The sequence below is a fragment of the Terrapene carolina genome, unplaced genomic scaffold (assembly GCF_002925995.2).
Source record: "Terrapene carolina triunguis isolate 2854851 unplaced genomic scaffold, T_m_triunguis-2.0 Scaffold131, whole genome shotgun sequence".
NCBI lineage: Eukaryota > Metazoa > Chordata > Testudines > Emydidae > Terrapene > Terrapene triunguis.
This window is the reverse complement of record NW_020664482.1, coordinates 27,643,530-27,669,852: the sequence shown is the minus strand read 5'-3', so window position 1 is coordinate 27,669,852 and position 26,323 is coordinate 27,643,530.

Here is a 26,323-nt window from a genome sequence, read left to right as displayed (position 1 = left end):
GATTACTTCAGAAAAGGCAATTGCAATTATTAACTAGTGACAACATTAATAATGTTCCTAACTATTAACAGGAAACTCCCTAGTTACTCCCAAGTAATCAAACCCTCAGTCATTTTCTTTCCTAAATAATGAGCAAGGAGTTTGTTAGTCTGAAAATAGTATTATTCGGAAAGATGTTAATGGCTGCCAGAAGACATTACTTTGATCTATAGGCAATCATAGGCCTTGTTAAAGATGATGGGGGTGGTAGCCACACTTCATTCATGCTAAATGGAAAAAGCAATTATTCTCTTATGGAATTAGATAGCTGAAACAATAGAAGCCACTGCCCAGGGCACTGGGCCACATGGGAGGGCCTGAGCAAGAACTAACTCAGGGAGAATAAGAAGGGTTTCTTTGAGGACCAGTTGCAAATGCAGGGGCTGGGGCATTGGTTGGTGGCAGCCTTGTCTGTCTGTATGGGTGTCAGGGGCAGAAAGTAACCAGAATGCCACCAGACAGTGAGAGATGCAGTCGTGAGCATGGCCCTGAGAGGGAGCATGGACAGAGCTCCTTGGGGCACAGGACTGGCTGGAAAGGCAGGTTTGGGAACAGTAAGAAAAGAAACTGCCTGCTGTTGTCTGTTCCTACTCTGTTCAGGAAAACAGGACTTTGAGTACAGTCTTTGTAAATAAACAGGATTGCACTAGAGATACGTGACTCATTATCAAATTTTCCTCCTAATGGAAACAACCCAGCATGGCCCCCAATATTGGCTATAGCATTTGGGCCATGTGACAACACTAGGGACTGATTTTGACACTAATGGGTAAACATACTTTGAGGGCAGGAAACAAGCGGGCAGCAGTCCCTGCACTCAGGAGAGCACAAGGGCACAATCTGGCCCTTGATTTAAAGAAGGGTTCTTTTGCAGAAGTATAAAGAGAAAATGACATTCAGTTCTTTCACCCTGTTCTGTGTCAGTCAGTTGCAAAGCTTGTTAAAGTAACTTCAAAACCATATTACAGTGGTGGCTTCAAAATTAAACAGCTATTTTGCCTTGCAAAGACTTTTGATGGAATTGTTTAGATGGCAATAAGCGGCAGCTGGCAAGTGAAGTCTGAGATTTGTGTGTTAGGTGCACAAAGAGTCCTAACTATGCCATCTACACTGCTTCCCTGCCTTCTCAGACCAAACCTCTGTGTCTCATGTCTCCAAGTAGCTGTTCACAGCAGTATTTATAGTCTCTCTCAAAGCATCTCTGAGATGGCCTCCTGCTTTGTTCTGGCTTCTCCTCCAATCATTGCTACCACTGGGTCTTTGTGGTGTCTCAGTTAAGTGTCCAAAGATGTTTACCTCCACTTTATACTCAAACATTAGTCACATCTAGTCAGGCCAAAAATGAGCTGTTGGGTGAGTAGGCATTTGCTTAGTGACTGGCAGCTTTCCGAGGCTATCAGCATGGCTTGTTCCCTGCTTTGCATGAGCTCTGGCCTACAAAGTTCTCCCAGCAGGTTACTAAAGTGGAGATTTTTGTTGTTTCAGTGGAGTGTTCAGAAATGTAGACACGCAGATTCGGTAGTCACTTGACAAGATGTGGCAGTAAATAACTTTTTACCAACCTAAAGATTATCTCACAGGCTCCTTGTACTTGCTAATCTGGCCTTGCTGTAGTCATGTATCTCAGCCTTGTGTCATGCTCACTCCTGGAACTCTTCACTGTGTTAATATTTCTATAAGTGGCTACCAACTGAATCTTCTGGTTTAAATGCAGAATTGGAACTTTTCTTAACAGGTTAAGGTAACCTGGGAACCACTTGCATCACTGCTGAGAAAGACAGTGGTAAAATTGAGTGTTTGGAGTTTTCCCTCTGCCTTTCTGCCAGAATTTATCAGCTCTAAATCCAAACAGGCTATGAAGATGACTACATTATTTCCTGCTTGCTCTCTTACCCAAGCACCTCTGTTTTGTTTCACTGCTGAGCAGCTATTCCCCTCATCCAAATTCTTCAACCATAGTTTGCTGCTTTAGTTTCACATCATTCTACTCACTCTCGTCTCTTAGAGGTAGTGATAGTTTTGTTCTCATTTTTCTAAAACAGGTAATGTTAATTCTTGCTTCTCTTTTCAAAACTCACCCAGATAACCACAAGCCTTTACACCGGGGTAGTCAATAGGCAGACCGAGGGCCAAATCTGGACCGCAGTCACTTTTGAATGGACCACAAAATATTTTATTTACTTATTATTAATTATTATTATTATTTATTTATTATTATGGTGTGAAATATGTTTCTCTGGAGTCTGGACCTTGACTATACCTTGACCAAGAAATTTGGACTTGACAAAAAATAATTGACTAGCCCTGCTTTACACGGTAATAACATTATCTACATCAGCTGAAAGTAGATATGAACTAGTGGCCAAGAGCTGAGACTGTTTCTTTTACAGAGTCCTCTTAATTTCTCTCCCCTCGCTTCCTGTCCCTCTGGCATAATTACATAGCACATGACTAGAGCCCCAAAATATAATCTCCTCTTCAGAGGTCTGTTTTATAGAATCAGTTGTCCTCAGGCTTCCACAGCCCTCAAACTAGGGCCTGCATATAGACCTTCCAGCCTTATGTCAGGCATCACCATAGTTCTCCAGAGCGCAGAAGTAGTCCTTTCATTTCCTGTGTCAGGTTCACAACACTCTTTTTAGGCTTCAGCTGCCCAACGATCCTCCACAGTCATCCCACTAAGGACTGGGAATAGTCATGTCACTCCTTTTGGCTTCAAGGGTCTGCAATAGTTCCAGGCAGTCCTTGGCACACTTACCAGTTTCTGACCATAGCCAGACACAGGCTACTTTCCCAGGTCCTTGCCAGGAGAGACCTAACAACACATCTGTTTCCTGTCAGGTCTCCACATGGAGGCTCCCTGCTTTTCCCCAGGTCTACCTTCAGACTGAGCAACAGCCATCCTTTTTTATTTCTAGCCTCTTCTAGCAGATATTGCTCTCTGCCTAGTCGCATGCTTGGACATTCTTCCTAGTGACTACAAGTACTAGAACGGTGACCTTATCAAGAAGACAAGACCCTGTAACAGGGGGTGCTAGTCAGACCTGGCCTTGCACTTACAGCCTTGTTACGTGTCCATTACCAATTCCCTGAGCCACTTATTCCCACTCTTTTATTTTTAATATTCTCCATTAGTTTCCCAGCAGAATCCACATTTTTGGAACACAAAGACTTTATCTGAAAGGGGCAGGAAGAGGTAGGGAGTCTCCTGAAGTTTTATTTAGCTTAGAGTGCAGTAGCAGCAGCAGTCACTTTCAGCTAAAAAGCCTTTCTTCACAGGGTTAGCACTGTGACCAGGTGCTTCAATAAAGGGGAAACAAAGAAGAGTGTAGTTAAGAAACTGATATTCATTTCCTGTTCTCAATTACACAACATGGGGGAAGGTAACAAAGGCTATCATGTGCCTGCTGCATGGCAGGGCTATTTACTGACTCCGATGACTACTGTTCAGAGGCACCATTCCCAACCTGCTCTCAAATACAGTTCAGACACCATGTAGAGTCCAAGCTCACTCCTACATAGGGTTCGGTTTGATTAGCACAGAAATTAAAAATAAGGTCACACAAAATTTAGCTCAATCCTTCTCCCTGGGCTTGGCTGAGACAAAGGTGCCTCCCACTTGACTGCTCACTCAGTTGTTATTCTAGATCCCCTCACTAAAGAACTACTGCCACATTCCTTATTATATCTTGGTAGGGTAATGAGCTACCTAGCTCAGTGAGTCAGCAGAACCCACTTAACGCTCCCAAGCAGGATTAATAGCTGCTTGTTACAAGCACTCTCTTTCTCTCCTGTGTCATATGGATCAAGTTTGAGTAAAAAAACTTAGCAACATATTTCAATCCACCACATGCCTTTTCTACTTTGATGCCTCATTCAAGTTCCCCAAAGGTTAGCCTGAGAGCCATTAATATTTTTTATGATGTAAGATATTCATTTAAGAATTTCTTACATTTTGGATGAAAGGAAATGACCACACAATCCTTTCTTTTTTTCTTTCAAGTCAGTTGAAAATGTTGGAAAAATTATTTGAAATGACTATAATTTAATCTATCCATAAAAAGTGTTAACATTCATCACTGCCAGCTATTATCTCTAAATTCATTCTCCATTGTATTTCTAGACTCAAGCATTTAGAATTACAATTTTTATTATACTGTTTTGTTTAAGTACTGGCTTCAGTCCTTTCTGATGAGTTGCCAAGTTTTCCTAATTTATGTATCATATTATGTGTCTTCTAATTAAAGTTACGGTAGCACTTGTAATATACTACAATTTCAGGGTTTGTATTGTCTACTTCCAATAGTATCATAGTGAAACTTAAACTGTATTTGAGATGAAAAATATTAGTCTTTCTCCCCTTTTATATAAAGATCTTTATAATCTGTTTTAAAAGAGTAATTTGTTTCCAGTTTTGCTACTTTTTTGCCAGGCTATACATAAAAATGGGAGTGGACGGAGTTGTACAGAACTAAATTAGGGAGATGGTCTTTCTGGTTTGTCTGTTTATTTAATATATTGGAAATTTGGAAATATGCTAATTTAATGCAAATTAATAAACTAATTTGTGATACATCTTTTGATGCACTTCCCCAGTGGGATACATATCTCATTATAATTGTAATGTACATTTTAGAATGAAAATATAAATAGTTTTGAAATTAAGAAAAACAGCATGTGAACTTTTATAAATAGAGATCCAACAGACAGGCAGTGTAGCATGCACTAAGAGTACATCTATGATACAAGCGACGGGTGTGATTCCCAGCTCACCTACACATACTTGCACTAGCTCTCATTGAGCTGGTGCTAGTATAAATAGTAGTGTAACCACAGCAGAATAAGCAGCGACAACAACAGCATAGCTTAGCCATGCTGAGTACAACCTGCCTTGAAACTGATGAGTACGTACTCACCATGCTGCCAGTGCCACTGCCCATGCTATTGTGGCTATGCTACTATTTATACTTGAGCTAGCTCAGTGAGATCTAACACAAGTATATGTACACAAGCTGGGAATCACATCCCAGCTCATAGTGTAGATGTAGCCTAAATGCTGTTTAATGATATGCACAGCAATAAAATCTACCACTTGGCAGCTAGCTTCTTAGACTAGAGGACATAGGGCCTGCTCCTGCTCTTACTGAAGTCAAAACTCCCTTTTATTTCACTGGTGGGGGATCAAATCCTACAGAAGTAAATGCAGAGGGGGGTGTGTGTGTGTGTGTGTGTGTGTGTGTGTGTGTGTGTGTGTGTGTGTAAAATATATAAAAGGCAGTTGTTATATAGCCATACAGTATTCATATAGCGCACGATCCTGAAAAGTACGGAGTGCTTCTAAGTAGTGGAGACAGGATTGAGGCCTTGTGCTGTGAGCTGCAGCAATAGCATTAAGTTTTCCTGCACTTTTTCTGGTGTGCACAGTTAAGACATTTGGCCCACAGACATTAAACCTGAAGGGCCAGTCTTACAAATGGTAGCACATGGATATGTACACTGTCTCCTTGCAACAGTTAGGCCCATTCATCCCAGGGGCAGTCATCAAGAGGGAGAGCAAGCAGTGGTGCCTCCATTACTGCTGCTCTTTCTTGGGGTTTTCTTTCTGTCTGGGCAGATTTAATTTGTAGCTGGGGGTCCGACAAGTGGAGGCTGCTGAGGAGTGCTCTAAGGGCCTGACCCAATGACCACTGAAATCAGTGGGAGTCTTTCCTTTCACTTCGGTAGTCACTTGATCAGACCTTAATTCAGCACTTCCAAGATGCTCTGGTAATGAGCATCTTCCTAGCGGTAGCCACCCATTATTTGGATGGCACTGGCCCCTGGCCACCCCACCCCAGGAAAAAGAGATGTTTTGATAATTTTGTTCCTCCACAACTTTCCCACCTGTCACACTTTCCGCCTCAAGGACCTACTACCAGGATTGATGTCTGTTTAATATGGTGTAAAATCTATGTGAATTTGGCTGTTCAGCTTACTTCTCTCAGTACTGAAAGTTAACTGGAGCAAACTTAGTTTACACTAATTTGCTTCCAAACTTTTAAACAAATCTAGAGGGAAAAACTATTGGGTACAGTTATTAGAAGTCTAATAAAAATCTTTTGCTTCAGTTTAAAAGCTGTAAATATAACAGCACAAATAAGGGCAAATGCAAAGTACTGCACTTAAGAAGGAATAATCAATTGCACAAATACACTAACTCCTTGCTTAACATTGTAGTTATGTTCCTGAAAAATGCAACTTTAAGCGAAACGATGTTAAGCGAATCCAATTTCCACATAAGAATTAATGTAAATGGGGGGGTTAGGTTCCAAGGAAATTTTTTTCACCAGACAAAAGACTATATATATACAGTATAAGTTTTAAACAAACAATTGAATACTGTACATAGCAATGATGATTGTGAAGCTTGGTTGAGGTGGTGGAGTCAGAGGGTGGAATATTTCCCAGGAAATGCCTTAGTGCTGAATGATGAACTAGCACTCGGCTGAGCCCTCAAGGGTTAACACGTTGTTAATGTAGCCTCACACTCTGCAAGGCAGCACAATTGGAGGGAGGGGAGACAGCATGGCAGACAGAGACACACACCCTGGGCAGGTCTTCACTACAGGGGGGGGTCGATTTAAGATACGCAAATTCAGCTACGCGAATAGCGTAGCTGAATTCGACGTATCACAGCCGACTTACCCCGCTGTAAGGACGGTGGCAAAATCGACCTCCGCGGCTTCCCGTCGACGGCGCTTACTCCCACCTCCGCTGGTGGAGTAAGAGCGTCGATTCGGGGATCGATTGTCGCGTCCCGACGAGACGCGATTAAGAGATCGCGATAATTCGATCCCCGAGAGGTCGATTTCTACCCGCCGATTCAGGCGGGTAGTGTAGACCTAACCCCTGTGTGTGAGAGAGCGAGAGATGTGTATTGCCCCTTTAAGTATGCTGACTCCACTCTAAGTACATTGCCTTTTTAAGTAGCTCAGCAAGTTGAGACAGCAGCTGCTGCTAGCAAGCTCCCTCCATCCTGAGCCCGGTCCTGTCCCCCTGCCCCTCTCTGCTCTATGGAGATGGGGTAAGCAGGGGTCAGGAGCAGGGGGGAGAGGGACCCTCTGACATTAGCCCTCCCCCCCCCCTGCACAGCAAGCGGGAGGCTTCCGGGAGCAGCTCCAAGGCAGGGGGCAGGAGCAGCACATGGCAGTGGGGGGGAGGGACAGGTGAACTGCAAGCAATTGATAGCCTGCTGGGCGGCTGCCGCACAGGGAACTTAGGGGAGTGGGGAGCTGATAGGTGGTCTGCCGGTCCACCCTGGTTCCAAGCCCCCACCAGACAGCTGCAATGCGCTGCTCTTTTTGCAAGCAGTGGACAAAGCAGGCGGCTGCCAAACAACGTTATAAGGGAGCATTGCGCAACTTTAAACAAGCATGTTCTCTAATTGATCAGCAACGTAACAACAAAACAACATTAACTGGGATGACTTTAAGTGAGGAGTTACTGTACCATATGGGAAATGACTGCTGAGGAAGGAATAATGCAGAAAGAGGATCTGGGGTTATAGTAAATCACAAACTAAATATGAGTCAACAACCTATTACTGTTGCAAAGAAAAAAGTGAACATCATTCTGGGATGTATTGTAAACAAGACATGAGAAATAATTCTTCCACTCTACTCAGCACTGATAAGGCCTCAGCTGAAGTATTGTGTCCAGTTCTGGGTACCACACTTTGGGAAAGATGTAGACAAATTGGAGAAAGTTCGGAGGAGATCAACAAAAATGATTAAAGTCTAGAAAACATGATCTATGGGGGGAAATTGGGGAAAAAAGGGGTTGTTTAGTCTAGAGAAGAGAAGACGGGGGGAGGGGAGACATGATAACACTCTTCCAGTACATAAAAGGTTGTTATAAAGAGGAGGGTGATAAACTGGTCTCCTTATTCACTGAGGACTCGGCTAGAAGTAATGGGCTTAAATTGCAGCGAGGGAGATTTAGGTTAGACATAAGGAAAAATTTCCCAACTATAAGGATAGTTAAACACTGGAACAAATTTTCTGGGGAGGTTGTGGAATCTCCATCATTGGAGGTTTTTAAGAACAGGTTAAACAATATTTAGGCAATATTTAGTTCTGCCTCAGTGCAGGGGACTGGACTGGATGATCTATTGAGGTCCCTTGAAGTCCTACATTTCTATGATTCTATAAAATATTTTCTGTAAGCTTAAAGTCCCCAAAAGAAACTGTTAAAATTAAATGCTTAATTCCAAACCACCATTTGACTACAAAGTAGATGAATCCTGCTTGTTATTCTGGGGACATTCCTTGCCAGTAACATTTGTCCAACTGACACAGTCATCCGAATGTCCTATGGAGAAATACCTTCAAAGGTTATTAACTGGAATTAACTTGAAATTGACACAAACACCTACAATGTCAATTTTACTTGCATCATGATTCATATTTATTGATAATACTCTGCACCTATCTTGTGCATTTATCCAAGTCTGCCAAGGCATTTCAAGACAATGATGGGGGAACCAAAAGCACAGGGTTACACCTACATTTTAAAAAACTTCTGTGGGTACAAACAACCATTTGACTGTCCACTTGTAAATACAAGTGGAAGCTGCCTAGCGAGGCAATTTTCAAAGCTTATGGCTGAGCACAAGGAAGTTGTCTGAATACTCTCACCTGGAGCACTTTGTCCAGACACAAAATAGTGTTCAGAGAATGGCATGGATGCACTGGGGAGAGGGGTTCTGAAAAGTCCAATGGCTGGCTACCCAGCTGAGGTTTAAGAATCCGGACGCCTCCTGTACCTTAACATGTGACGAGATTTTCAGACAACTCAGATGACCAAAAAGCAGTTAGAAAATTTCCAGAATCACGGGCAGAGAAGAGAATAGAATGCAAATCTCCCAGTCTCTTGCTTAATCACTAGAATAGATTGGAAGGAACAGAATTAAGTCTTTCAAAGGGCTCCAGTAGAATATTGTTAAAATATGTCACCTGCATTACTGCTTAAGAGCGCTTCTAAACTCACAACCCAGAGTTATTCTTTGCAGGGTTTGTCAGAAAAAAAGGTTTCAAAAATAGAGTACTGTATCGTGGTTAAATGGCACTCTCTAAAAATATCAAAGCAGCAGACTTATTTCTCTGAGTCTTAATCATCTACAGCCCTACTCTGCCAGCACGTGTATACTACATTGCTCAGATTCTCACATTATCTAAGTGAGCAAGCAACTATATGTAGCTCCTTGATTTAAATCATTTGAAACTGGTCAACACATTTATTGTCAACACAAGAGCGCATGTTGTACAAACAAATAATGTGTTAATTTGCAAACAGTTGCATGTGCAAATATTATGGATGTGGTTAAGAAGGGCCTTGGTAGATGTGGCCCATACTAATATTTATATACCTTTCCTTTGGGCTAGGAAATACTGGGCTGGATCCCCTCGAAAGAAAGATTTGTTTTGTGCTTAAGGCACAGGGTTTGGACTCAGGTGATCTGGGTTCAGTTCCTAGCTCTGCTATTGATTTCCTGTGTGACCTCAGCCAAGTCACTTAATCTCTGTGTCTCAGTTCCGCATCTGTAAGATGGACATAATAGCACCTTCTTTTGTCTTGTCATATAGATTGTTTTTTAACTCTATAAGGCAGGGACTTTCTTACTATGAGCATGGTCACCACATAGCCTAATTGGGGCCCTGAACTCATCTGGGGCCCTGGGCACTAATGTAATACAAATAGTAATAATTATCATCCTCATTTTAAAAGCCTCCAAACATGTGGAGTTGATGTGAAATAACTTGAAATACTCCTTTGGTTCAGGGGGTGAGCGTACTCCTTCTGCAGTGCTCCCAGTCCCTGCCATCCTGAAAACGTAAGATCAGGAATGTCAGTGAAATCTAGGTTCCCCAAGCAGCAGTGTAGAACACATCCATTAGGCACCAGGCTGCCCTTTGCATCACTAATTTAAACAAAATAAAAGCTAATTAGTCTTGGTCCAATCTTGCTTTCCTCATACACCCATGTAAAAAAATGAGTGCTGGGTGCACAAGAAATGTGGTATGTTGTGGCCTGCTCTCATGACTTACAACTTTTTATTTTAATTTAAAATATTGGAGTGGTGGGGGAAGTGTGCCAGGTAGCAAATATAGCTGACAGTTTTGTTTTAAATACCATAATGTCTGTCAAAAAAGCAATGGTTACTTTAACTTAAGCAACTAATTTAAAAAATGTTGCTCCAGAATATTATGATGATTCATAAGAAGGCTTCAGCATAAAAAAATCAGTAATGTGAAATGTGTATTTCACATTTATTATCTATCATGAAACAGTATTTGAAACTCAGTCCAGAAGCAGATAAAGGGTTCTTTGCAATATTCTCCATTGCAGCAGCCTGAGTCAGGTAGGCTGACCCCCACAAAGCCCTTCTCTTTGAAATCAGTGTCGCACTTGAAAGAAACATTCTGCCTTCAGAAATCCTGTGCTGTTTCCTGGGGTTCAGCATTCATTTGAATGTTCTGGTAAGGTACTGAAAACTATAAACTTTTCATCCAGCAGGACCATTTGTGTGAATGCTCAGGGCATTCTGTGCACACTCTTTAGGAAAGTCTCCAGGACAATTGGAAAATATCCCCATTGTGTTGTTCTTTATATTAGGTAAACATTGAGAAAAAGGGTTCCCTTGGCAACCAAAGATAGTCCAATCAAAATTACTAATTTACAGAAGAGCCTTGTCTCTGATGTCAAATCAGGATTTTCATTCTTGCTTTGAGCCAGGGAGAGGGAGAGCATGCAGACAGAGGCATCTGAATATGTTCAGTGGCAAAGATGATGTGATTCAAACTATTTCTGTAAATTATTACACATATGCCTTCTACAGTATAAATGCTCTCCTAGACAAATCAAAATGTTAATTGTATTTTCTCTCATTTTAGTTACTATAATTTTTACAAGTATTTCCCTTTGCATAATTTGACCAATTTTAAATATATTGTTCTATAAATATGCTCAACCTGTTGGTCCATATAATGTCTTGCCATAATCTATTGTCCGGAAAGGGATACTGGGTGAGACTCAGGCCTGGTTTTAATGGAGTCACACTTGCTTACACCAGGCCTGAATCTGGTCCATTGTGTCTGTAATACCACGGTCTAGGAAGTCCCAGACTCTAAACTCTCTATTTCTGCAATGAACAGAAGAAAACTGTGATGGGGTAGTCTGCCATGGAGGGCTATAGCCCCACCCTGCCACCTGGAATGACTCCTTTAAGTGTTTGGAAGGGTCCAATAGATGTAGCGAGAGACCTAATAGTCCTGGGAATGAATGGTGCTTGGGGAAGGAATCCTGACACTGTACCTTATAAGGGACTGAAGCCTTGCTGAGAGGGCGGGCAAGACTCATCTCGCACCCTATCAACTGGGAAGGAGTTGGGAGAAGGGGACCAGCATCTCTTCCTTCACAGCAAGCAGACACTGGCAGGAGAAGGCTGGCCTGCTGAACCCTCCAGATTGGAAAGTGCTCATCTGAAGGGAGATGGTGAAAGCCTTGTAAGGGTATGTTTACCCTGCAATAAAACATCCACAGCTGCCCCATGTCAGCAGTGTAGATGTTCGGGCTTCAGATGGAGCCCAGGCTCTGGGACTCTCTCTCCTCCCGGGATCCCAGAGGCTGGCCTTCAGCCCAATCCCAAATGTCTACACTGCAATTTTATAGCCCTGCAGTCCAAGCCCCATGAGCCCAAATCAGCTGATGTGGACCAGCCCAAGATGTTTTATTTCAGTGTAGACATACCCAAACTGACTATTGCAAGGCAAGAGACACAGACCCCAGCTCCAGGAATGAGGCTGAGGGGGAACTCCTGCTTGGAGGAGGGAGATATTGCTGGAGACTGCATGGAACACAACTGTCAGCCCCAGAGAGAAGGCTGAGGGGAAACTCCTGTCTAGACGAGGGAGATAGCAACTGCTCTAAAGGCCAGAGACCGAGGGACTGCTCACAATACAGCCGAAATGCTGCAGAAAAAGGTTGGCAGTGGTCTTTGAGAAAGTACCTTCATAGCTGGTTAAGGAGAAACTGTGGCATGGCAGAGTCGAGACACCTAGTGAAGACATTGACATGTAGAGTGAAGGTCAGAGCAGCTCAGCGAAGTGGCAGAGGGATCAAAGGTCCGCCCTCCCCCAGATCAATAGGGAAGGTTTGAGCACCGGAAGTGGAAGAGGCTGAGAACTGTGAGCCCCATATGGGGGTTGAAGGCTGGGTTTAAAAGAATATTAGACTTTTGGTTTTCTTATTTTTTAGACTTTTGTGTTAACCCTGAAAGGAGAATGAACTATCCTGGCTGGAGGGCTTGGCCACAGTCAATGGCAGACTGTTGTGGTAACAGAATGATAAAAGGGGCCACTAGTCTGAGAAAATCCCTGAAATACCACACCTGGACACTAAGAGGCACTCTGGAGGTGAGAGGCATGACTATACCAGGGCCCAGAGGTTGAGCATGTAACTGGGGCCAACTTTCTGCAATGTACTTGGGATTTGGGGCAGGCAAGGACTGATGTCTTTGCAGTAAAATACAGAACAAAAGTTGCATTTAATAGAACTTTACTTAGGAGCTTTTATGTTCCTGGAGTGTTTTCTAGACCAATGTTTTCAGTGGTCTAAATCCTAACAATTTTAAAATGCAATGTAATTGCCTGGTATAACTTTTACAATATGTGTGCTAAATGGAGTTACTCACTGCTACCCTACATCCCTCTCCTTGGCCAGAGAACATTGCATGTGCAAGTAAACATTGCTGGGGAATGTTTTCAGATGCCCTCCACACACTCTTTGAACATTAGTGGCAAACTCTGTTTTACATCACAGCTCTATAATAGTTTGTTCAGCCCCAGACCCACCTGTACCATCATCACTAACATCCTGCAGAACTTGTTCTTCCATACAAATCATTACCACAGATAAATGGTCCTGATTTTGGACAACAGGTTTGACTTCTTTTTGGACATTTGGAGTATTCAGTATGTCAGACCAACTGTGTACTACATGCCCACATACAATCCGATAAAATTATGAAGAGGTTAAAAATGTGAAAAGTAACTGATAAAAGAAATGTATTTTTTAGTAATCTCTACTCATTACAGTTCATGAGTAGGTTTATCATAAGCTTGCCTAATGTCAGGACAGTAGACAACTATTGTTGCTTCCACTAAAATTTCATAGGGTTTAGATGTGAAGGTAAAATGAATCTGGAGACAGCAGCACAAGGCTGAAGCAACATTAGTCAAATGAGCCATGTTACCAGAGCCAGGACCAAGGGTTTGTCTACACAGAGGGGTAATGTGATCTACATGAATGTGATTTCTAAAGCACACTAACAAGTTATACATTAAGTGGTCTGTGGAGACCCTGCTGGTGTGCACTAAAGGTTATTTAATGCGCTTTAATGTATTACTGCTTCAAACAGCACCACATTAGACCCTTCTGGTGTGCTTTGAAACAGTACTGCATTACAGCACAAAGACTTTTTTTAACTTTTTTGATTAACTTGAAACCCAAAACCAAATGAAAGTCACAAGGATTTGGATTTCACTGCAATGTTTTACACAGCGTAGTTTTGAGTCGGTTCTCTGAAAAGGACTAGCAAGCATTGGCCCAATCCTGTACCCATTTAAATAAAGAAAAACTTTGCCATTACCATTCGAGGGGGCAGGATGAGGCCTTTCATGTGTACAGTGTGTTCTAAAATCAGATGTATGTTAATCTGGCACAATAGCACTCATATACTTTCCATGTCAGCCAGCAGAATACCTTGCAGAATAAACATGTTAATGACATGGTGGTCTGTGGGAAACCAAAGAATATTTAGATTTTAAATAATCTGATTACAAGATTATCAAATGTGCTAATCTAATGCCTTAATTAGTCTTTGACAAAATACTGAGCGATTATTAAACTAAATAGTCAAAAGGTGAGAGGTAAAGTTATTTAGGGGTAAATTATTTAGGACAGTCAAGACCAGCGAAGACTGAAAATTCCAAGGGGGACTTAACAAAGCTAGAGAAATAGGTATCATAATTGTAAATGATATTCAGTGTTGACAAATGCAAATTAATGCATGTTGGAAGGAATAATTTGAACTACTCATACATATTGCTGGGTTCTAAATTAACCAACTGCTCAGGAAAAAAGACCTGGATGTTGTATTGGCAGCTCAAGGAAAACTTCTATTCAGTGTACACCAGTGATCTAAAAAGCAAACAAAATATTAGAATAGATGGGATAGAAAAGAATACTGAAAATATTATTATACTGTTATATAAATTGATGATATGTCCTCAGTTGGAGTACTGTGTTCAGTGCTGGTCTCTCTCTCTCTTTCTCTAATATATAATATATACAGTACCAAAATGAAGAAGTGTAGAGATGGGTGATGAATGAAGAAAGGCACAGACACACTTCTGTATGAGGAGAGAAGATTGGAACTGTTTAGTTTAGACAGGAAAGGAATAAGAAGGATATGATAGAGATATTCAAAATAAATGGTGTAGAGAAGATAAATGGGCACCCTATTTACCCTTCCTATAATAAAAGGACAAGGTGAAATCAACAAATTTGATAACCAATTTTTAATTGATAAAAGTATACAACAACAATTATTGTGGAAGTCATTGCCACAAGATATCTTAAGACCAAGAGCTTAGTAGGACTAAAAAAAGGATTGGATATTTATATGGACAATGAAAACGTCCACAGATACTTTAGATAGAGATAAAACAAAAATATAAGAGCTATAAACCATCATGCTTCAGGGCATAAAGCAACCACTGATTGATGGGAGAAAATTGATTGTTAGGAAGAAACTTCTGCTATTGGAAGGTTATTCCATTGCTTGGCTTCTTTTATTCACCACTGTCAGAAACAGGATACCAGGCTAGATGAACTGTTGCTCTGATTTGGTACGGCAATTCCTATATTCCATTAAACCGACAAAAGACAAACAACAAAATATAATCTTCTCATTTAAATTTCACAAAGTCGTGATCAATTGGGTATTTAAATCAATTTATTTCTGTTTGAGACCCAGTGCCCATCATCTCTGAAAATCAGGCAAATGACTTAAGTGCCTAAATGTGGATTTAGGTGTCCTAACTTTAAACATCCAAGCTGAAAATTTTGGCCCAGCCTTTTCGGTACCACCTTAAACAAAAACAAAAGGTGAATGATGTTCAAGTTAAAGCCCAGGGTCAGGAATATTTAGCTGGTATCCCACAAATGCATTTTAGACAAGGGGAAATCTAGTCTTCAATAAAAATATATAATTTAGTTGATATGCTCATCCATTTCTTTGTATCTGTTAACATAAGTTATTGAGTACAGTACAGAACATTTGGTATCATTTTTAAAAACAAACAGATTTCCAAACTGTTTTATGGAGTCTCTCAATCTGCTGAAAGCTGTTCAGAAGAGTAGGGAAAACATGCTATTCTTGATAGAAATATTTTGTTCCTTATTTCATTAAGTCATCCACCGATAACTGCTTGGTCAAAACACTGGCACAGCCTGAAAAGAATAAATAAAATCAAATCAGTCACATTTCATGAATGGAAAAATATTCCTATGTATAATTGATATTCTCATGGAAAAATCTCTAAATAAAAATGTGTTTATTTTGGGCCATGTAACAAAGTATGTTATCAGCTTGGGGCCTGGGGTCCTCAGGAAAGAAGCCTGGCTAAGAAACCCCCTTCCAGACTAGAACCATATGCTAGAAGGCAAGTGTTAATGGGCTCCAGCTGACTTTGGTCCTTGTCCATTAACCTTTGCCTGCTGGCATATAGCCTTATACTGAAACCTTGGGGCATCCTGGCCCAGCCTCCTTCCTGATAGTTCTGGGAGCCACATGAATAATATACCCTGTCACAATCCAAGACAGTCTATGAATTACAGTGTAAGACAAAAAAGTAAGCAGTAGAAATGGTCTGACTTACTAATGAACTGTGTGTGTATTGTTCTTTATTAAATAAAATTAAAAAAGAAAGATTGAAAACACCAAAGTAAAACATATCTAAAAAGCAAAGCATGGTAACTGCTTTTAAATGTAGAGAGCTTTCTGTCGAAAATTTTAGTAAAAAAGCATCTAAATTAGAAAAGAGAAGCACCTTCCTTTTTCCACTACTGAAAGAGTCCTGTGTATATGAAACCCAAAAACGATATCATAATCCACTTGCCAGAGGTTGAAAGGAAACCTAAAATCAAAACAAAATGGTTCAAACAGAGCAAACAATCCCAAAGGAGTTAAAAAAAGACAAACCATGCACACAATGTAACCCTCAATTTGGCTTCCTCTTTTCTTGTTTCTGGCTGTTTTAATATCCAGGAAAACAAGTTTGAAAATGGGTTATGTTTCAATGCCTATATGTGGCTAATTTAATTGAATGACACTAGATTTTCAGGTTTCAGTGGTAGCCGTGTTAGTCTGTATCAGCAAAAAAAACGAGGAGTCCTTGTGGCACCTTAGAGACTAATACATTTATTTGGGCATAAGCTTTCATGGGCTAGAACCCACTTCATCAGATGTCTGAAGTAAAAGATACAGGAGCAGGTATAAATACATGAAAGGATGTGGGTTGCTTTACCAAGTGTTAAGTCAGTCTAACAAGATAAATCAAGTAACAGCAGGATACCAAGGGAGGAGAAATAAGTGGTAAGAGAGTGGCTCATTACAGACAGTTGTCAAGAAGGTGTGATTAACATATTGGCCAACAAAGAAAGTAACAGCCCCCAACTAAAACCTCTCCAGGGCATCATCAAGGATCTACAACCTATCCTGAAGGACGATCCCTCACTCTCACAGACCTTGGGAGACAGGTCAGTCCTCGCTTACAGACAGCCCCCCAACCTGAAGCAAATGCTCACCAGCAACTACACAACAAAAACACCAACCCAGGAACCAAACCCTGCTACAAACCCCAGTGCCAACTCTGTCCACATATCTATTCAAGGGACACCATCATAGGACCTAACCACATCAGCCACACCATCCGGGGCTCGTTCACCTGCACATCTACCAATGTGATATATGCCATCATGTGTCAGCAATGCCCCTCTGCCATGTACATTGGCCAAAGTGGACAGTCTCTACGCAAAAGAATAAATGGACACAAATCTGACATCAGGAATCATAGGAGAACACTTCAACCTCTCTGGTCACTCAATAACAGACCTTAAAATGGCAATTCTTCAACAAAAAAACTTCAAAAACAGACTCCAACATGAAGCTGCAGAACTGGAATTAATTTGCAAACTAGATACCATCAGATTAGGCCTGAATAAAGACTGGGAGTGGTTGGGTCATTACAAAACCTAAACTTAATTTCCCCAATACTAATTTCTCCCTACTGTTACTCTCACCTTCTTGTCAACTGTCTGTAATGGGCCACTCTCTTACCACTTCAAAAGTTATTTCTCCTCCCTTGGTATCCTGCTGTTAATTGATTTATCTCGTTTGACTGACTTAACACTTGGTAAAGCAACCCACATCCTTTCATGTATTTATACCTGCTCCTGTATCTTTTACTTCATACATCTGATGAAGTGGGTTCTAGCCCAAAAAAGCTTATGCCCAAATAAATTTGTTAGTCTCTAAGGTGCCACTAGATTTTCATTCTTTCTGTTCATATGCTGTTGGGCAGTGGTTTTCAACCTATGTTCCGCAGACCCCTGGGGGTCCACAGACTATGCCTATGGGGCCCACGAAAGATTGTCATTACCATAGAACAGTGGTTTTGAACTGTGGTCCGTGGACCCCTGGGGGGGTCTGCAGACTATGTCTAAGATTTTCAAAGGGGTCTGCACCTCCATTTGAAATTTTTTAGGGGTCTGCAAATGAAAGAGAGGTTGAAAACCACTGCTTTATGCAATAGATTTCGCAGCATGCTAACAACCCATTTTATTGAAAATCTGGGGTTCCCAAAAAGGGAGGTGGGAGAATTATCATTCCTAGAGAATTCAGGACTGGACTAGGCAGTCACCTGTTAGGGATGGATGTCATTATGCTTTGTGCTCTTGCCACAACGCAGAGAAGATGAGCTAAATGACTCACTACAGAATCCTTCCAAATTATGATTCTGAGACCAACTGACCTGAAAAAAACATCAGAAATCACTGCAGCTGTGGACTGAAGAAAAAATCTCTACATCACTGGCATGTCTAGCATCAGACACTAGAAGAATTCTCAGTTACATTGGTTTGGAGCAGGCGATAAAACCACACAAAGCCAACATATAAATAAGCACTATGGCCCCATCCCTGTTCAGTAAAGCACTTTAGGACATATTTAAGTCTATGGATTTCAGTGGGACTTAGGTACATGCTTAAGGGTTTGCTGAATAGGGATGGACTGTAGCATGTGCTTAAATACTTTGCAGATCTGGGACCTACATGCTGAGTATGCTTATTATAGAGCATGCCTACAAGAGCTGGCAATCTGTTATTTTATTATTATTACTGTCACTTGGAATTCTAAGTACCCGAATTCCTGGAAAAATCAGGATTTAAACATTTAAAGGAAAGTAATTGTGCCAGCACATAACTGTGGGTACAAAATTAGAGACTGTGTTAAGGCCAAGTTTAGAACTAGGTCCCTTATATTTTTTAACCTTTCACAGATATCTTTTTATTGTTCCATTTTCAGCCTGCTTATTATCTCCCATCATACTTTTGTGTTCTGTATTTGTGATACTTTTCATGTTTTTAAAAAATATAAATAGATGTATTTCCCTCAAATAATCCTGAAATACAGTGGTACAATCAGGATTTGTGTTTATTTTATTATGAAGAATAATTACTGTGGCAACATTTCAGTTTCACCAATATCTATTTTTTTCCCTCCTAGTTACTTGTACTAGTCCTGTCTAATCCAATAAAATGTTGTGGGGTAAACCTGCTCTGTATCTTGTTACCAGTCACTTGAACCATCTACGCTCCCATGGCCTCCAGTTTCCAAAACAAAATCTACTTCCAATCAAGCATTCATGTATTTTGTACACATGGAAGGTTTATCTATCTGTGGAGATGTACATTAAATTGATACAATTTCAAGCAGCATTTTTGTCAAGACACACAGATTTCAGAAGGCACCCAACAGCCGGGAGAGACTGACAGTCCTTGTTTTTCTTACAGCTTAATGGCACAAAATGTGTGTGCAATTTCCATGTCCAATTACTATGACTACAGGTGCAAATAGGGTAACTGAGTGTATAAACAGCTAATTATATGTATTCATGCTCAGTTATCAATTTGTACCTGAATACAAAGTTTGCACATGTTTTATATATGCAGTTGCACAACTAAGCTGTCTGAAAATCCAGGTTTTCAAGTGACTCTACTTATATTTAAAAAGAGAATCAGTTTTATGCTGGTCATGAAACAACTTTGAAAGCTTGAAAGTAATAAGCCAAATTCCGGTAAGCAATGCATGGCAGAAGATCAGTAGACAACACTTGGGCGTGCAGCAGAAGTTGGGTGTCCTGATTCTACCTCCTCTGGAAAATGATGGAGAAGTTAGGTCCGCAGCAAATATCGTGGAAGGGTGCAATGAGGCAAGACCATGAGTAGGTGTGATACACATTTTTCATTAGAGCTGTTGGAGAAAGGTAATTCCATTTTATGGAGGATTTTGATATTTTAACATTTGGTTTTGTTCAGATGCAGAATGAAAACCAACAATTTCAAAATCCTCTGTGAAAAGTAATGAACCCCAGCCTTGGAGCCATGGCCCTGGAGTTCCCTACTTCCAAGTATTATCTGTCACTGCCTGAATTACAGTCACGGACGAGGGAAACACTGAGGCCCTGACTCCAAAGCAGTCTAGCAGGTATGCTGGCAGGGAGCCAGGTGGGCAGGCAAGTTGGCAGAAAATCAGGCAGAGTTCCATTGGAACTTCATAAAAATCAAACTGTTTAGATTTCCATGAACTGCACATTCCAATGAAAAAATATTTAATCAGAATTTTCCCAAACAGCTCTAACGTTCATACACACATGTAGCTGTTTATGTAACCCACACATCTCCAGGGTGTGGTATTCTGTTCCATCTAGTGGCACTGAGACCACTTAGAGAGAGAGATCAAATGACTCTGCTCTACAACCATAACTAAGAGCCAGTCGGTTTTTAGCTCATGCGATAGAGGCTCATGCACTAAGCTCTAGAGGTCCCAGGTTCAAACCTGCCCAATGACGACCGGGGTCTGTTGGCATTACACTTACATTAAGCAATGGTCTGTGCTCACAGCTTCCTACTCCACTCCTCTCCCTCACCATGTTATTTTTATTCATAGCAAAAATAGAAAGGATGATGGGACTATGTGTATGGCTGGTCTCAACCAGAGTATGGTCACATATTAACATCACTTGAACAGTCAATATGTGCCTATTTGTACTGGGGGAGTGGATTATGCTAATTTCCCTACATTTGCCAGAATTTCAATCAAAAGGAACAGCTTGATACTTAGTATGAAAGGTTTAAATGTTTCTGAAGAGCACAGATAACAGTATTGCTGGTGAGATTTTTTTTCAAGTCATGTCAAAAATAATGTTAGGCTTTGTCTACACTACAGAATTTTGTCCACAAAAGTTATGTCGACACTCAAAAAGCGCTACAATAAAAATCGGTATTGCATGTTCACACTCACTCCCTCTGTCAGCAGAGCACATCCACACTTGGGGCACTAGCATCGACAGTGTGAGCAGTGCACTGTGGGTACCTATCCTACAGTCCAGCTCGACACCTTCTGCCACTAGGTCTTGCGGAAAGGCGGAGTGGATTGCGGCACATCTTGGGACTGGGCTCAAGGTCCCATGATGCATTGCTTTCTGTCCCAGCATTCCATGGGATTCTGGCTTTCTTTCGTGGCATTTTTCAACTGCTCTAGTTTGCTGTGCACCCTGGCATCTTTGTGAGAAGGGATGGATCCCGCACTGCTCTCCTATGCTCTGATAACTGTCATGAAGACATTGCGGATGACAGTGCAGCTCATTGCAAAGTTCCTAACTGAAGAAGACTCCCAATTGACTGACATGCTGTATGATGTGGATAGGGAGCCACTTTAGATTGCTTTTGGCATTCACAGGACAGCTGCAGAGGGTGAACCGTCGCTTTTGGGCTCAGGAAACAAGCACTGAATGGTGGGATCGTATCGTCATGCAGGTGTGGGATGATGAGCAGTGGCTACAGAACTTTTGGATGTGGAAAGCCACCTTCCTGGAACTGTGCGCGGAGCTAGCCCCAGCACTGCGGCACAAGAACACCAGAATGAGAGCTGCCCTATTGGTAGAGAAGTGTGTGACAATTGCTGTGTGGAAGCTGGTGACTCCAGACTGCTACCAGCTGGTTGCGAATCAATTTGGAGTCGGGAAGTTGACCGGTGGGTCTGCGTTAATGCAAGTAGGCAGGGCAATTAATCGCATCCTGCGACGAAGGACCGTGACTCTGGGAAACGTGCGTGAAATAGTGGATGGCTTTGCAGAAATGGGTTTCCCTAACTGTGGAGGGGTGATAGATGGCACACATATTCCAATTTTGGCACCAGACCACCTTGTGACGGAGTACATCAATAGGAAGAGATACTTCTCCATGGTGTTGTAGGTGCTTGTGGATCACCGTGGCCGTTTCATTGACATCAGCGTGGGGTGGTCTGGGAAGGTGCATGATGCACACATCTTCAGGAACACCGGACTGTATAGTAACCTGCAAGTGGGGATTTTCTTTCCAGACCACAAGATTACAGTGGGGGATGTTGAAATGCCCATAATGATCCTGGGAAACCCGGCGTACCCCTTAAAGCTGTGGCTCATAACACCTTACATGGGAAACCTGGATGACGGTAAGGAGCGGTTCAACAACAGGCTCAGTAGATGCCGGATGACAGTGGAATGTGCTTTGGCAGATTAAAGGCTCGCTAGCAATGCCTTTATGGCAGGTTAGACCTCAGTGAGGATAATATTCCCCTGGTCATAACCGTGTGTTGTATGTTGCATAATCTTTGTGAAGCTAAGGGTGAAAGGTTTATTCACAGTGGAGTGTTGAGGCAGACTGCTTGGCTGCTGATTTAGAGCAGCCAGATTCCAGGGCTATCAGAGGGCCCCAGAGGGGGGACAATTTGAATCAAGGAGGCTTTGAGGCAACACTTTGAAAATGAGAACCAGTAATGTTTATTTCTGTGATTGGTGCTGCAATGTTACATTACATGTAGTTTTCGTAGGAAGCAATGGTGACATTTGCGGCCTTACACTCCAATAAGCAAATGATTAAACTGCCTGTGTATGTATTGGTAGTGCCTGCTATCTCAATTTGTAAGACACAAATAAAGATGTTACCATTCAAAAACTTTGCTTTTATTGCACAAGAAACCACACCCCGCCCACACACACACATGCACACAAATATGCTTGGTGGGAAAGGAGGTACCAGGGACGAGCAGACTTTCAGAGCTGTGTGTAGGTCCAGCTATCATTTTGAAAATTGTCCGAGGGAGTGGAGTGAAGGGGAAACCGAGAAGTCCTGGAAAGCAGAAAGGACTGTGTGGGCGGAGATTGGAGAGGCATGTGCTGCAGGGGAGGATGGGCATGCATTTGCTCAGTCTGCAGCATTTTTAAGGACTTCAGCGTCTGCTTTTGCTCCTCCATGATTTTAATCATCCGCTCAGTAGCGTCCTTAACAAACTCCTGATTTTCTTTTCTGTTCTGCCTTTCGGCTTCCCTCCACTCCCTCGCATTCCCTTTTCTCTGTGTAAGCGGGGGAATGGTCCCGCTATTGTGGGGAACTTTCCTGGCTTCTGCACTACCCCGGTGAAGTGGGCTAGCGAAAGGATCTGAGTCCTCGCTCCCACTTCCTTTACCCAGAGGCCTCCCTGCCCTTGAGGACTCCCCTTCCACTCTCCTGTCTGGCAGAGTCCTCGTAACCCCGACAAGGCTGGGCCCAGGATTCCTGGGGGGCTCGACCCCCAACCCTGCTGTGGTCACCCAGGACAGGGGCTAGGGTGTCCCCACTCCAGGGTACTCTCTCTGCACTGGGCACCTCCCTGACCCACTGATCATTTCATACAATTTAAAGCAAATACAAGTTGTTTAATTAACAATTAATTTTAAAAAAAGAATGAGGAAAAATGGGAACGGTTAAAGGAAAACACATCACCCTGCTCTGTGGCAGGGAACATCACAAACAGTGTCTCTGGAACGTCAGGGCAGTTCACAGTCTGTTCCTTGTAGGTCCCAGGCTCCTTCTCAGGCCCTGGCTGTGCTGCAGACGCTGGGGGTTGGACACTTGCTCTGGCGGTGGCCACACGCTCTCAGGCTCTAGGTGGCAGGACCCTTTTTCCCAGCGTCGCCCCTGCCCTGACAGGGTTACGATCCCCCTCCAAGTCTGGCCTGCAAGGCCTCTTGGCTGAGGTGTCTCCCTGCGCTAGGCCCACTGCCCAGGGTCCCCCTCGCTCTCCCCAGCTGCTCACCGCACCCGGCTCCGGACTGCTCCAGCCCCAGCTCCACTCTGCCTCAGCACGGCTGCTGCTGCTGCTCTGCCTCCAGCTCCCTGGGCTGCCTCTCTGGCCTCTCTGGCTCTGGTTGCTACAGCTCTGCTCCCAGGACAGGTCTGCTCTGCAGGCGGCTTCTGTGACTCTGCTCCCAGCTCTGACCTTCTTCCTGGCTGCTTGTCTGGCCCCTCTGACTCTGGTGGCTGCAGCTCTCCTCCCAGGGCAGGTCTGCTCTCTCTGGGCTGTGCTCTGGCTTTTGGGCTGCAGCTCTGCTTCCAGCAGCTTAGCTCGGGTCCCTGCTCTCTCCTTAGCTCGGCCCCACTCTGTCTGACTCAGGCAATTCCAGTTCACACGGAGGACGGGACCCCCCTGGCCTCCTGACTCCCTGATTAGCCTGCCCGCCCTGCCAATCAGGCTGATCTGGAGCATTGGCCTCTCCCCATTGTTCCTGGGGACTGTCAGTCTCAGGGTCCTGATTTCCCATCGACCCTTCCCCTTTTAGTGCTGGGAGCTAGCCAACCAAAACACCCCCACTGAGTGTTAGTAAGGGGGCAACAGTCCCCTTACATCTGCACTGGAGAAGTGCAGTACCTCCTGGAACATATCTTCTTTGCTGTGTCTTGGGCGCTTTCTTATCTGGCGGAAACACTCAGACGGTGTGTGGGGGGCGGTATTCCTGAAAGCCACATCTGCCGAAGCAGAAGGAACAATGCACAGAAGCATGATAGTTAAGTTCATGCATAACATTAAAACATTTCAGTAAAGTACACCATTTGTAACATAACAATCACTTTCTCACTGACCTTTGGCAAGCACACATCTCTGCGAACACCCAAAGCATGGTGGGGGAAAAGGGCACTCTGCAAGGGTTGCAGTACAGCTGACCAGGGAAAAAATTCGAAAATTCTCCCACACTTTTCCACAGGTGGGGGTCATTGTAGCAGATATCTCACTGCTGAGGTTAAGCAGGGAAGCGAGGGTACATCTACTACATGCTTGTGGCTTCCGCCCTTGGTCCCTTTACAGCTCGCCTGTGTGCTGCTTTGGTCCCTGCACAAGTGATTGCCGAATGGCGTGAGAAAATTTCCTACAATGGGGGAAGGAACAAAGCAGCTCTGCCAAGGAACCTTTGGCAGAGGATTTCCGAGTACCTCCAAGAAACTTTCCTGGAGATCTCTCTGGAGGATTCCCATGAGATCTCAGTGTGCAGCAACTCCCTGTTCCGCCATACTGATTAGCTACACAGGGGAATGTCCAGCACACAGAAACACAACCATCCTCCCACATTTCTATACCCTGAACCCACCTCCACACTACACAAGCCACAGCCACTTATCAGGCATCTCCTCTCCTGCTTCTTGCTCCCCGGAGAGCAACTGCTGAGACTGGCTAGACACCTTCATAGTGGTGAACAGTTCCTGGCTGTCTGCCCCACTGGGTGACCCCACTGGGAGCTCCACATCATCATCTAACTCCACCTCTTCGTCGATGACTTCGTTCTCCAGGTTAGGTCCTCTTTCTGCCACCTCCAGGCCCGCTGAAGTATCCACGGGGCTCTTGGCAGTGGAGCTGGGGTCACCTCCTTATAGAGCTGGCAGGTCTTAGGTGCAGCACTGGAGTGACGGTTTGCATCCCTCACCTTTTGATACGCCTGCCTCAGCTCCTTTATCTTCACTCTGCACTGCAGCATGTCCTGATCATAGCCCTTTTCACACAAGCCTCGAGAAGTCCGCCCCTAGGTATCAAAATTCCTACTGCTCAAGCATGGCTGGGACTGCACAGCCTCCTCTCCTCATATACTGAGCAGATCCAGCAGATCCACAGTGGTCCAAGCAGGAGAGCATTTGCTGCGATAACCTGCCATGGTCACCTGGGAAGATGCAATGAAACCTCTCCACACTGAGCAAACAGGAAATGGAATTTCAAAATTTCCTGGGGTCTCTAAGCCGGAGGGGCAGATGGTTGTTTACTTGGCTGCAGGGCAGTGGAGTTCAAACTGCTGACCAGAGCGGTCAGGATGGGCATTGTGGGACACCTCCTGGAGGCCAATGAAAGCAATAAAATCAAGTGTGGTGGCTACACTGGGACTTTGTCGACAGAAATTTTGCACAAAAAGCCTTATGTCTCTTATTGGGGTGGTATTATTTTGTCACCAAAACAGGGCATTTTTGCTGCCAAAAGTTGCATCACAGTGTGTACGCATCCACTGTTTTGTTGACAAAAGCTGCCTTTTATCGACAAAACTTTGTAGTGTAGACAAGGCCTCAGCGAGACAAGGTAGGTGAAGCATTGGACCAACTTCCGTTGATGAAAGAGACAAGCTTTCAAGCTTACAGACAGCTCTTGTTCAGGTCTGGGAAAGGTACTTAGAGCATCACAGCTAAATACAAGGTGGAACAGATTGTTAAGCATAAGGAATTAACACATATTGCAAGAGATCATTTGAGGTAAAGTGGGCAGTTAATACTCCTGCAGTTATAGGACAAATAGAGGGGGTTAGTGGATTACAGATCATTGTAATGAGTCATAAATCCAGTATCTTTACTGAGTCCATGATTTTTAGTATCTAGCAAAATTATGAATTTAGGCTAGTTTTTTGAAGGGATTTCCTTTGGGAATGAAGCCTGAGAGGTCTGATATGGAGTGATTTTTTTGTGAAAAGTGTTTGCTCCTGGGTGACATGGTGTTTTTGTCTTTTATCATTTTTCTCTGTTCATTTGAGAATGTAGCCTCTGTCCGGCTTCACCCACGTTGTTGGGAAATTTA